Source organism: Rhipicephalus microplus, chromosome 6 (assembly GCF_043290135.1).
Source record: "Rhipicephalus microplus isolate Deutch F79 chromosome 6, USDA_Rmic, whole genome shotgun sequence".
NCBI lineage: Eukaryota > Metazoa > Arthropoda > Arachnida > Ixodida > Ixodidae > Rhipicephalus > Rhipicephalus microplus.
In genome coordinates, this window is record NC_134705.1 from 64,952,656 (window position 1) to 64,963,381 (window position 10,726).

At 55.2% G+C, this 10,726-nt stretch overlaps 1 non-coding gene across 1 annotated transcript; it reads left to right on the forward strand.

Annotated features, from left to right (window-relative positions):
- Positions 1-10,173: 10,173 nt before the first annotated feature.
- On the forward strand, positions 10,174-10,366 carry LOC119168761 (U2 spliceosomal RNA). The gene has a single exon (XR_005109464.2). It is a non-coding gene; the product is annotated as a U2 spliceosomal RNA (small nuclear RNA).
- The last annotated feature ends 360 nt before the right edge of the window (positions 10,367-10,726 follow it).

Genomic DNA, 10,726 nt, shown 5'->3' on the forward strand with positions numbered 1-10,726 from the left:
TAATTGCTGAGCACTTTGACCCGCTGGCCCTCAGCCGTGGAGCGTTCCCTCCCTGGAACCCGGCCACCCCGGGAAGGCGACGTTCCTGGCTGCGCCTGGTCTTCCGGAGGGGCACCTGCTGCTGCTGACCGGTAGGGACTCATTCCTCGATGTGTGGAGGAGTGGACCTGCTGACCTTTGTGGCCCTGGACGTTCCGCTTTGCCGTGGCGGCCTCCGGATGCAGGACGGCGTTTGGTTGGAGTCTACAACTCATTTTCTTGCTTTGCTCTTCCTGCCTTCTGCTGCATGCCTGGCCTGGTCGTCACTGCCTGCTCGCGGCGTCATCGTACACCGGTCACCGTTGTGACCGCACCACCGTCGTCGACTGCCGCCCGGCCTACTTTGTCCTACCCGGCCTCGCAGCTGCCCGGTCCTGCTGCCCGCCGGCCCTGCTGACACAGATCCCGCCCGCTCGAGTTCCGCGAAAAGTCGTCGTCTCAGGCAGCGCCACGCTCCTTACCCTTCTGGCTCCTCGCACCGCCCGTCCTCAGCGCCCTCGGCCCGCGACTCCGGATTCCCCTGCACCAGGCCCTTCATCGCTGGCATCGACTGATCGCCCTCGTCTGGACTGGCTGGTTCGTGTGCACCGGCAGCTTCACGTCCTGCCATCCCAGTGCAACCACGCCAGCCAATCCTGGACGGCGATGTTCTATGGTTGTACCTCCAGGCCCCGACGGACCTGCAGTGTCCGGTTAGCGACTGCAGCATCAAGTACAGTGGGGCGAATTGGACGTCTCGCCTGCAGTCGGTGCACCACCACGTAGAATTCGAGCACCACGTTCGTGTCAACGATCGAATCTACGTGTGCTTGGTGTGCGATTCGCCGCTGACGTCCCGGCCCTCCTACCACCGCTGTCTGGCCACTGCCACGCTGGCACCTTCCTCGGAGACGCCTTGGCGTTGCTATAGCATCTGCCATGCTACTTTTACGTCGGCGCGTGGCCTGGCCAATCATCTACGATGTCACGTCCACCAGGCTGCGCCTTCTGGCGCCGCTCGTGCGCGCGCGCCTGCCCGGCATGTGCACCACGTCAACAGCTCTACCACTTCTTCGTCGTCCTCGAGTTCCCCACCGCCTGCAGCGTCCCGCGCTTCGCGACGCCTCAGAGGCCGAGCGCCTTCTGATGCCGCACGTTCTGTGCGGCTCTCGTCGTCTCCGGCCACCGGGTCGGGGCCTCTTCGCCCGCGTCGATCGACGAACCGACAGCCTTCAGGTACGAGTCTACCAGCGGTTCGTCGACGTCCGTGGGCTCGGCCTGTGTCCTCGGTTCGCCAGCACCATCCCTTGCTGCCAGCCCGGTCCCTTCCGAGCAGCCAATGCGCGACGCCGGAGGCGTCCTGTCTTCCTGGCCGTCGCTTCTCGGGGTCGCACCGCCTTGCGGCATTCCCGTGGATTCGCCCGTCCCCGTGTCATCACGGCCGCCAGATTCTGCGTTGCCGCTACGACCCTCGTCGTCCACCAGACAAGTCCTGGTTCCCTACGACTTCAGGCCTTCGTCGTCTTCGCATGGCGAGGTCCCACCTCGCGCGGCTCGTCAGCGGCTTCGTCTGTTGACGATGCCGCGTTTCTTCCGAACGACGACGACTACGCGCTCTCCGACGACATCGCGGTGTCTTCGCCACCGCTCGATACCGGGTCGTTTACGGTTGTTCTACCTGGGTCCCTGGTGTCTCCGATCTCCTCCCCTTCGCCGCCGGCGTCCGTGGACGAGGCCGTGGCTGTTCTAGATGAGCCCGATGACGTTCCGGAGCAGCCTGTGTCCGATGCCGTGACACTACAGATGCCACCGGACCACACGCGCCTCCTCGAAGACCAGGCACGTCTGCTCCTCTCCTTGTTGCGGGACCCGCCCTCTGATGAGCCGTAGGCTCAATGCGAGGAAGCTTCGACGCAGGCCGTCACATTGGCTGTCGCGGTGGTGCGTCTTCCTCTGGTGCGTCATGGTCGCCAGTGCCGCCAGCCTGACCCTTCTAACGCGGTCGACATTCACGGCTGTACCGCCGCAACCGTCGCCGCACAGTCAGACTGATCCTGGAGGGACTGCCTCAGACGTGTGCCATTCCACTACATGACTTGCAAGACCACTGGGGGCGCACGTGGTCGGCGGGTGTCGACACATCACACTTCTCGATGGACGAGGTGTTAGGGCGCTTGCGCAATTCAGAGAACACAGTTCCTGGCGCAGACCGTTTAGCCTACCACCATTAGCGAACAGTCGACCCGGAGGCACGGTTCCTGACAGTGCTGTTCAATGCCTGTGTACACCTCTGCCGAACGCCGGACTCCTGGAAGATGACGCGGACCGTCCTCATCTTCAAGAGAGGAGATCCGCAAGTCCCATCCAACTGGTGGCCAATAGCCCTCGGCTGCACGGCATCGAAGCCTTATGCCAAGTGTCTTGCAGCCCAGCACCAGGCCTGGATGATCGAACATGCCGTCTTGTCGAAGTGCCAGAAGGGCTTCCTTCCACATGACCGCGTGTTTGAACTTAACTACATCCTTAAGCGTAGGGTCGACACCGCCCGATCGGGAGTCCCCGACCTCTGTGCGGCGTTGTTGGACTTCAACAACACGTTTGGCTCGGTCCCACACCAGGCTTTGATCGACGCCCTGCGTGGTTCTGGCGCCGGCTCCGTGTTTACAGAGGGAATTGGCGACCTCTACACGGGGAACAGTGCCTGTATTCTAGCGGCCGAGGTAACCAACGATTTGATCCCGATCCTGGCCGGGCTACGTCACGGTTGCCTACTCAGCGATTTGCTGTTACTTAGTGGTGGACCCGGTCACCCACGATGTGCAGGGTGGTGTTTCCGACCACAAGATCTTCGCCTACGCGGTTGACTTTACTCCCCTAGTCTCGACTCCATGCTGACTACAGAAGCGCATTGATCGCATTGAGACCCTAGCCGTGTTCCTGGGCCTGTCCTTGAACCCATCAAAGTGCATGTCTTTTCACATGGTCGGATCGACACCTGCGGGGATGTGCCCGACGGTGTTCACAGTTTCGGGCAACCCCATCTCTGTACTGCGCAACCTGGCCCATTGGCGTTTCTATCCCCTCCGGCTCCAGGTCCGTTGTCAAATCCGCTGTCGCCCAAGCCTGGGTGATCATGTCATTGATGTTGGTGCCGTAGCAGCGTCTGGATTCCCTACGGATCTTCGTCTACCCGGTGCTCAACTTCCCGATGCGTTGCGGAGTTCTGTCGACGACGGACTGGTGCCGACTAGACGACGCCATTCGGCCGCTGGTGAAGCGTGCACTTTACTTGTCTATCAACATGGCCACCAACTGCATTTACGGTTCCGCTCCTAATGCTGCCGTCGTGATCCCGGTTGCGGCGGAGCTCAGTGACCTCTACCGCATCGACTCTGCCTTCAAGCTTCTAACGTCCCCCGACACCGAGCTGCGACAGATGGCCTTGGACGACGCCTACGCAATTGCCACTGCCCGTCTCGGCTGGGAGGTCACCCGCGCGGCGCTGGAGGCCTAGCTCGGAGGATTGCTTGGATGCGGGTTCCGGGTCCCGGTCCCCCAGCTGTGGTCCGTGTGGACGAATGCCCGCAAACCGTCGCGCCGCTACAACGTTGCCTGTCCCTGGATCCTGGCGGCGGTCGACTCAGCTGCTGCGACGCCACGATCACCCCACAGCACCGATGCTGCGTCATGCGGACGCTGCGTGAGGTTCCGGCCACTGAACGGTACCGCGCCCTGCACGACCTCCCCAACCAAGAAAGGTGCTGGCCAGCCTGGTGGCTGACCGCTCGGGTTCGCATTTTATGCGCACGGGTGCCTTCACATCCTTCGTGGACTGTTGGTTCATGCACAGGGCCCGCCTCAACCTCCTACCACACAACGGTGCTCGCATGTGGGGCGCACCGGACAGAGACCAGCAGTGCCGTGTGTGCGGGTACGTGAGAGAGACACTGCCGGATGTGGTGTGCCACTGCATGCCTCGCAGTGCGCTCTACCAGGCCCGCCATAACGCAATCGTAGATCGCGTCCGGACCGCCACCTCCCGCGAGTTCACGGTGGCCTTCGAGAACCACGCCGTCGGAGACACGGGCCTGCGTCTCGATCTCATCTTGGTGCGTGGCGAAGAGGCCATAGTCATCGACATCACATACCCCTTCGAGAACATGCCTTCGAGAACGCCTGCAACGCCAAGCTGGCTCATCACGAGCCAGTGGCGGCGTTTTTCCGACGGCGGTACGAGAGAGTCACCGTGGACACCGTCGTCGTGGGAGCCATAGGCGCTTGGGATGCGGTGAACGACCGCGTGCTTCGATGCATAATGTCAATTTCGTCCCGCGAAAAAGACGAAGGCGACAGCGCATACGCTCATCTGCATCCTTTTATGCAGAACGCAACAACGAGAAAGATGAGGTACTCTCTTTCACGCGTAGTTAATAAGAAGACCGACCTGCTGCTGTTTTCTCAGCGTCTTCAAGTACGACCTCTGTCTTGACGTCGCGACACTGGTGAAAGCGCTGGGGCCTGAGACCTGATGCAAGAAAGCATTGTTTGGGACCGTACACCCAGTCTGGAACCGTAACATCTTGTTGCGACTCCAATACACCGATTCAGCCGGCACCTACTGGGCCTAAGTCCAGAACTCTTGACGGCATCTCCTGTTATCAGCATGGCGGCCCCTTCAACGTCTGCGAATCTTCCTCCGGCCCAGACGACTCACCTTTACCAGGTAACTTTTGAGACTCCTCGTGTTCTCGAAGTCTTCTGTGGAGAACCGTATGAACATCTCGAGGACTGGCTCGACCAGTTCGAGCGGACCGCTGTGGTGAATCGTTGGAGCGTGCAAGAAAAACTTGGCCGTGCCTACTTCTCAATGGAAAATAGCGCTCAGACATAGTAGGAGAACAGAAAGCCTACTTTCCAAACCTGGGACAATTTCTGCCTAAATTTTCTCAAGACGTTCCTGAGTGCGGACCGACGGGATCTCGCACAACAGATGATTGAAGCCCGCATGCAAAAAGCCGAACAAAAGCGTGGTCATGTTCACTGAGGATATGGCCCGTCTATTTCGCCGCGCTGACCCTGACATGCCCGAGGCAAGGAAAGTTCGTCACTTGATGCCGGGAGTTAACGAACCGCTTTTCGCCGGCGTTGTACGAAATCCACCAACAACAGTGGATGAATTCATCAAAGAGGCGACTGCCATTGAGCGGGTGCTTCGGCAACGATGCTGCCACTTTGACCGCCTGCCCAATCAAACGTCTGTTGGTGCTGCCACTCAAAACGCTGCCGTTTCCGAAAACTCTTTACGGAAAATGATTTGACAAATCCTGCGGGAAGAGCTGCGGGCCCTCGGCCTTCCGTCTACCGATCCCCAGTTGCTTCTGTTGCAGAAATTGTGCGCCAGGAACTACAGCAACCTTGACGTCACAGGCGCCACCACTCGAACCACGTCCACTGACCTATGTCGATGCCGTCCGCCGTCATCCGCCTACCCCAGAATAAGCACCCTTTCAGCCACGGCCTGTTACCTTGCCGTGGTGGCAGCAGAAAACTGTGCGGCGACCACCAGTGCATCAGACCGACTTGTGGCGCACTGCCGCCCGTCGACCCCTTTGTTTTCCCTTCGGCGAACCACGCCACGTCTCGCGCTACTGCCGTTATCGAGAAGCCGGGTTTGGAAACTTTTCTCGGCCCACTTCCTTTTATTCTGAAGACCCTCGTGACCATGGTGGTGATCACCTGCCGACCAACCAAGCGTCTTCACCAAGTCGTCGCTGGTGGTCTCCTTTACCTGCACGAGTTCAGAATTCCCCGAATGGCCAAACATACGCTGACGCCGTCAGAAACCGCTCCCCAAGCCCGTTCCAGGGAAACTAACGGCCGCGACCTCCGGGGGCAAGGTTGCCAATCGCCGAGACGCCAAAAAGACCCCCTTGCCTCTACACAAAGACGACGTGACGATGGTGATGACAAAGACGACAACAACCACGAGTACTAATGCCAATGACTTTGTACGTGCCCACCTCAGCATTATTATAGATGGACACCACGTAACAGCACTGGTTGACACTGGTGCTGACTTCTCTATTATGCGACAAGAGCTCACCGATCGCCTTAAGAAGGTTAAGATGCCGTGGAGTGGGCCGAGCATAAGGAGTGCTGGTGAGCAGCTAATGACGCCAACTGGTAAATGCACCGCTCGGTTCGCAAACGATGATTCGAACTTTGTCGCCACTTTTGTCGTTTTACCGGACTGTTGTAAAGAGTTGATTTTGGGTATGGATTTTCTGCGAGAGTGCGGTGCTGTCATCAACATTCCAGAACGTATTGTCACCTTTTCCGCCCATCGTTACGTCGACGCCCCCACTGAAGAACAACTGCAACGTTTACGTGTAGCCGATGATGTTATGCTCCTGCCGAGATCTTGCTGCCTTGTGTCGGTGTTATATGAACGGCCGTGTCTTAATGAGGTGATAGTGGAGCGAATAGACACGCTGTTGCTTCCGCAAGGTGTCTCAACAGCGACAGGCGTTCTGGCACTAATTGACGGGCGGGCAAAGTGCTCATCACCAACTTCAGCAACGAGCGTCGTCACATCCAGAAGGGCACCGCGATTGCCTACTACAACGACGTGGACCAAGCCAGAGATTGCTTCGCTTTGCAACCGGACGAGGAGACCATCCCAGGCTCGACACCTTTGTCTGTCAACATTTGCTCAACCCTGTCAGCCTCGGATAAACAGCGCCTACTAGAGCTGATACACCAGTTCAAAAATCGTTTTTCGTCCACGTCGAAAGTCAAGCCAACACCACTGACCCGGCACCGAATCATCGTTTAAAAAATAGGAGACCGATCCGTCAAAACTCATACCGTGTGGCTACGAAAGAACGTGACGAGATCCAAAGTCAATTTCAGAACATGCTCTAATATGACGCAATACAGCCTTCCAAGAGTACCTGGGCATCCCCGGTGGTATTGGTTAAAAAGAACGATGGCAGCTTGCGTTTCTGTATAGATTACCGCATTTTAAACCACGTAACGAAGAGAAACGTCTACCTACTGCCACGCATAGATGACTCTCTTGATCGGCTGCGGCATGCACGCTATTTCTCATCGATGGACCTGCAAAGTGGCTATTGGCAAATAGAGGTCGACGAGAGACACCCTGAGAAAACTTCTTTCGTGATGCCCAACGGTATTTATGAATTTAAAGTGCTTTTATTAGGGTTATGCTCAGCGCCAGCCACTATTCAGCGTTTAATGAACACTGTGCTATCCGGACTGAAGTGGCAGACATGCTTGGTTTATCTAGACGACGTTGTCGTTTTCTCTGCTACATTCGAGGAACGCCTAAGTCGATTATTCGGAGTTCTACAAGCTATACGTTCGGCTAGTCTGATTTTAAAGCCAGAGAAGTCCCAATTCGGTTTTATGAACTTTTCTTAGGCCACGTCGTCAGCCACGAAGGTGTTCGACCTGACCCGGGCGAAATCGACGCTGTCGTAAAGTTTCCCGCACCGCATGACAAAAGAGCAGTGAGACACTTCTTCGGCCTCTGCGCTTTACCGACGATTCATCGCAAACTTTTCGTCTATTGCGCCGCCTCTGACGCGGCTCACACGAGAGGATGTCCCCTTTCTTTGGAGCGAAAAGGAACACACAGCGTTCAACGAATTACGCCAACGCCTTCAAACACCTCCGGTTCTTGCGCACTTTGCCCAGGAAGCGCAAGCAGCACTTCGCACCGATGCAAGCAATGTAGGCCTCGGCGCCGTACCGATACAATGGCAAGATAACTCCGAGAAAGTGATAGCCTATGCCAGCAGAACTCTCTTTCGCACGGAAGAGAACTACTAGACTACCAATAAAGAGTGCCTCGCCGTGGTTTGGGCGGTTTTCAAATTTCGACCGTATCTGTACGGCCGCTCATTCAAGGTCGTCAGTGATCACCACTCGCTTTGCTGGCTCACTAACTTGAAAGACCCATACGGCCGTTTAGCACGCTGGAGCATTCGGCTTCAGGAATTTGACATGACCGTTATTTATAAATCAGGTAAGAAGCACACCGACGCAGACTGACTCTCGCGGTCACCCGTCGAGCCTGCCGCTATTAATGACGAGTCTATGGACGCCGCATTCTTGGGAGGCATCAACGCGGCCACTATCTCACAAGAGCAGCGCAGTGACCCTGACCTGCTTTCGCTTATAGATTTCTTAGAAGGACGACGGGAAGACGTTCCGCGAGTTTTTTACGACAAGAGTGTAATCTTTTTGTTTAAGGAACAAAGTCCTATACAAGAAAAACTTTTCTCCCACCGGCAGCCCATACTTGCTTGTCGTCCTGCATCACTGCGAAAAGAAATTCTGGGAGCCTGCCATGATGAAGTCACCTCCCATCATCTCGGTTACTCTCGAACATTGTCCCGTCTGCAAAACAGTTACTACGGGCCGAACCTACCTGCTGCTGTGAAACATCACGTCCAAACATGTGCTGACTGTCAAAGACGCAAAGCACCACCCGGCAGGCCGGCAGGCTTATTACATTCCGTTTAAGTACCAGCAAAGCTATTCGCCAAATCAGAATGAATTTTCTGGGCCCATTCCCAACTTCTACCACAGGAAACAGATGGATTATTGTCGCCACTGATTACTTGTCTCGCTACGCAGAAACTAAAGTCATGCCGAGGGCCACAGCAGCAGAAGCGGCTCGTTTATTCATAGAAAACGTCGTCCTTTGGCACGGTGCTCCAACAGTTCTTATCGCGGATAGAGGAACTGCGTTCGTGGCAGAACTTTTGGAGTCAGTTCTCAGGCTCAGTGGTACAGCTCACCGGAGAACAACGGCGTAGCACCCACAAATGAACAGACTAACAGAGCGGCTCATTAAGACCCTCGCCGACATGCCCTGCGTGTATGTCGACACAGAACACAAGTACTGGGCCGAAACCTTGCTTTATGTGAACTTCGCCTATAATACTGCCTGGCAGAAAACAACCGGAATGACGCCGTTTAGTTTATTACACGGGCGCGAAGTCACTACAACGTTGGACGCTATGCTGCCGCACGAGTGTGAAGACACTCACGCTGACGCCGAAGAATTTGGTCAGCGTGCCGAAGAAGCCCGACAGCTAGCCTGCGTGCGTATTTGTCACCAGCAACACAAAGATGCGAAACGGTACGACCTACGACATAAATTGGTAACCTACAAACCAGGCGACAAGGTATGGGTCTGGATCCAAATAAGGCGACACGGACTTTCAGAAAAGCTATTACGACGACACTTCGGCCCATATCGAGTCAACCAACAATTGAACGACATCAACTATGAAGTTATTCCCGACGGCGATTGCAGTTACAGTCGCCGAAGCTGCTCACCCAAAATCGTGCATGTCATCCGGATGAAACCCTACTTGTTTAGATAACTCTCGTTTGTCCTGTGGGTGCGGGTAAATATGTGCGTTTTTATAAGTAGAGTGCCTTGGCAGCGCATCGGGACGAGGCCATTTTCGGAGGGAGGCAAATGTCACGTGCGTACCGCGAAACAGACGAAGGCGACAGCGCACACGCGCATCTGCCCGCTTTTATGCAGAACGCAACAACGAGAAAGACCAGGAACTCTCTCTCGCGCGCGTTTAATAAAAAAATGGACCCGCTGCTGTTTTCTCAAAGTATTCAAGTACGACCTCGGTCTTGACGTCGTGACAATATGTTCGCGCCGCTACTTGGGCCTATTTAAGAAAATTTGTGTGAGTGAGATAATTGCTGCATCTCACGCGATTTAGCAAGAACACTACGGCAAAGTCATCGTGTAAATCGCGTCCGTTGGTGCATGCTATTTTATAAAGTCCTGATTGATTGATTTGTGGGGTTTAACGTCCCAAAACCACCTTAGGATTATGAGAGACGCCGTAGTGGAGGGCTCCGGAAATTTCGACCACCTGGTGTTCTTTAACGTGCACCCAAATCTACGCACACTGGCCTACGACATGCATGAAGTCCTGCTATGGGTGTGCGTGCTCTTCCTTTGTATAAATTTGCTCTCCTGGCATGTGATACTTTACATTGTCACGCACCGCGCTTTTTCTCGGCCGTGTTGTGCCATGTCTTTTTCGAACTTCGTCGCGGGAACTCTCTGGAGAAAGCCATGTCCTTATTCGGACTCATTCACTTACGGCCCAAGAATTGTGATGAAAACCAATCTGTTCTTATCAGCTTAGTACCTGGTATGTATTCTATTTGTATCCAAGATATTGCACTTATTTTTGTGATGCGGCAGAGTGCTTGACGCTTGCTTCACCTCCACCACGGGGTTGCCCGGTGTTGCATTACACCCGGGATCGGCCCACTCACCACAGTGGGAGCAAGCTCTACATTATTCTCAATAAAAGAGTGTCCGGATTCACCAACAATATCGGTGTAAACCACGTGAGTGCGGTGAGTGTTCAAAGCCTTGGTGAGACGCTGCCCCGGCTGACGCGGTATTCGCACCCACTCGCCTGTGTGCGGGGAGTGCGCTAGCTGTGTCCATTCACACTTAAGATTGCTCTGGGAAAATAAATGTTTGTGTGAAAATTTCATATTTGGAGATATCCTTCTTTCTTTTTATGTTCACACGTAGAGCCTGCAAGTTTTTTTACGATCCCTACTCATTCAATAAAACTAATGAGTAATTTATTTTTACGTTTCAGAGGAAATCTAAAAGTGTGTATGT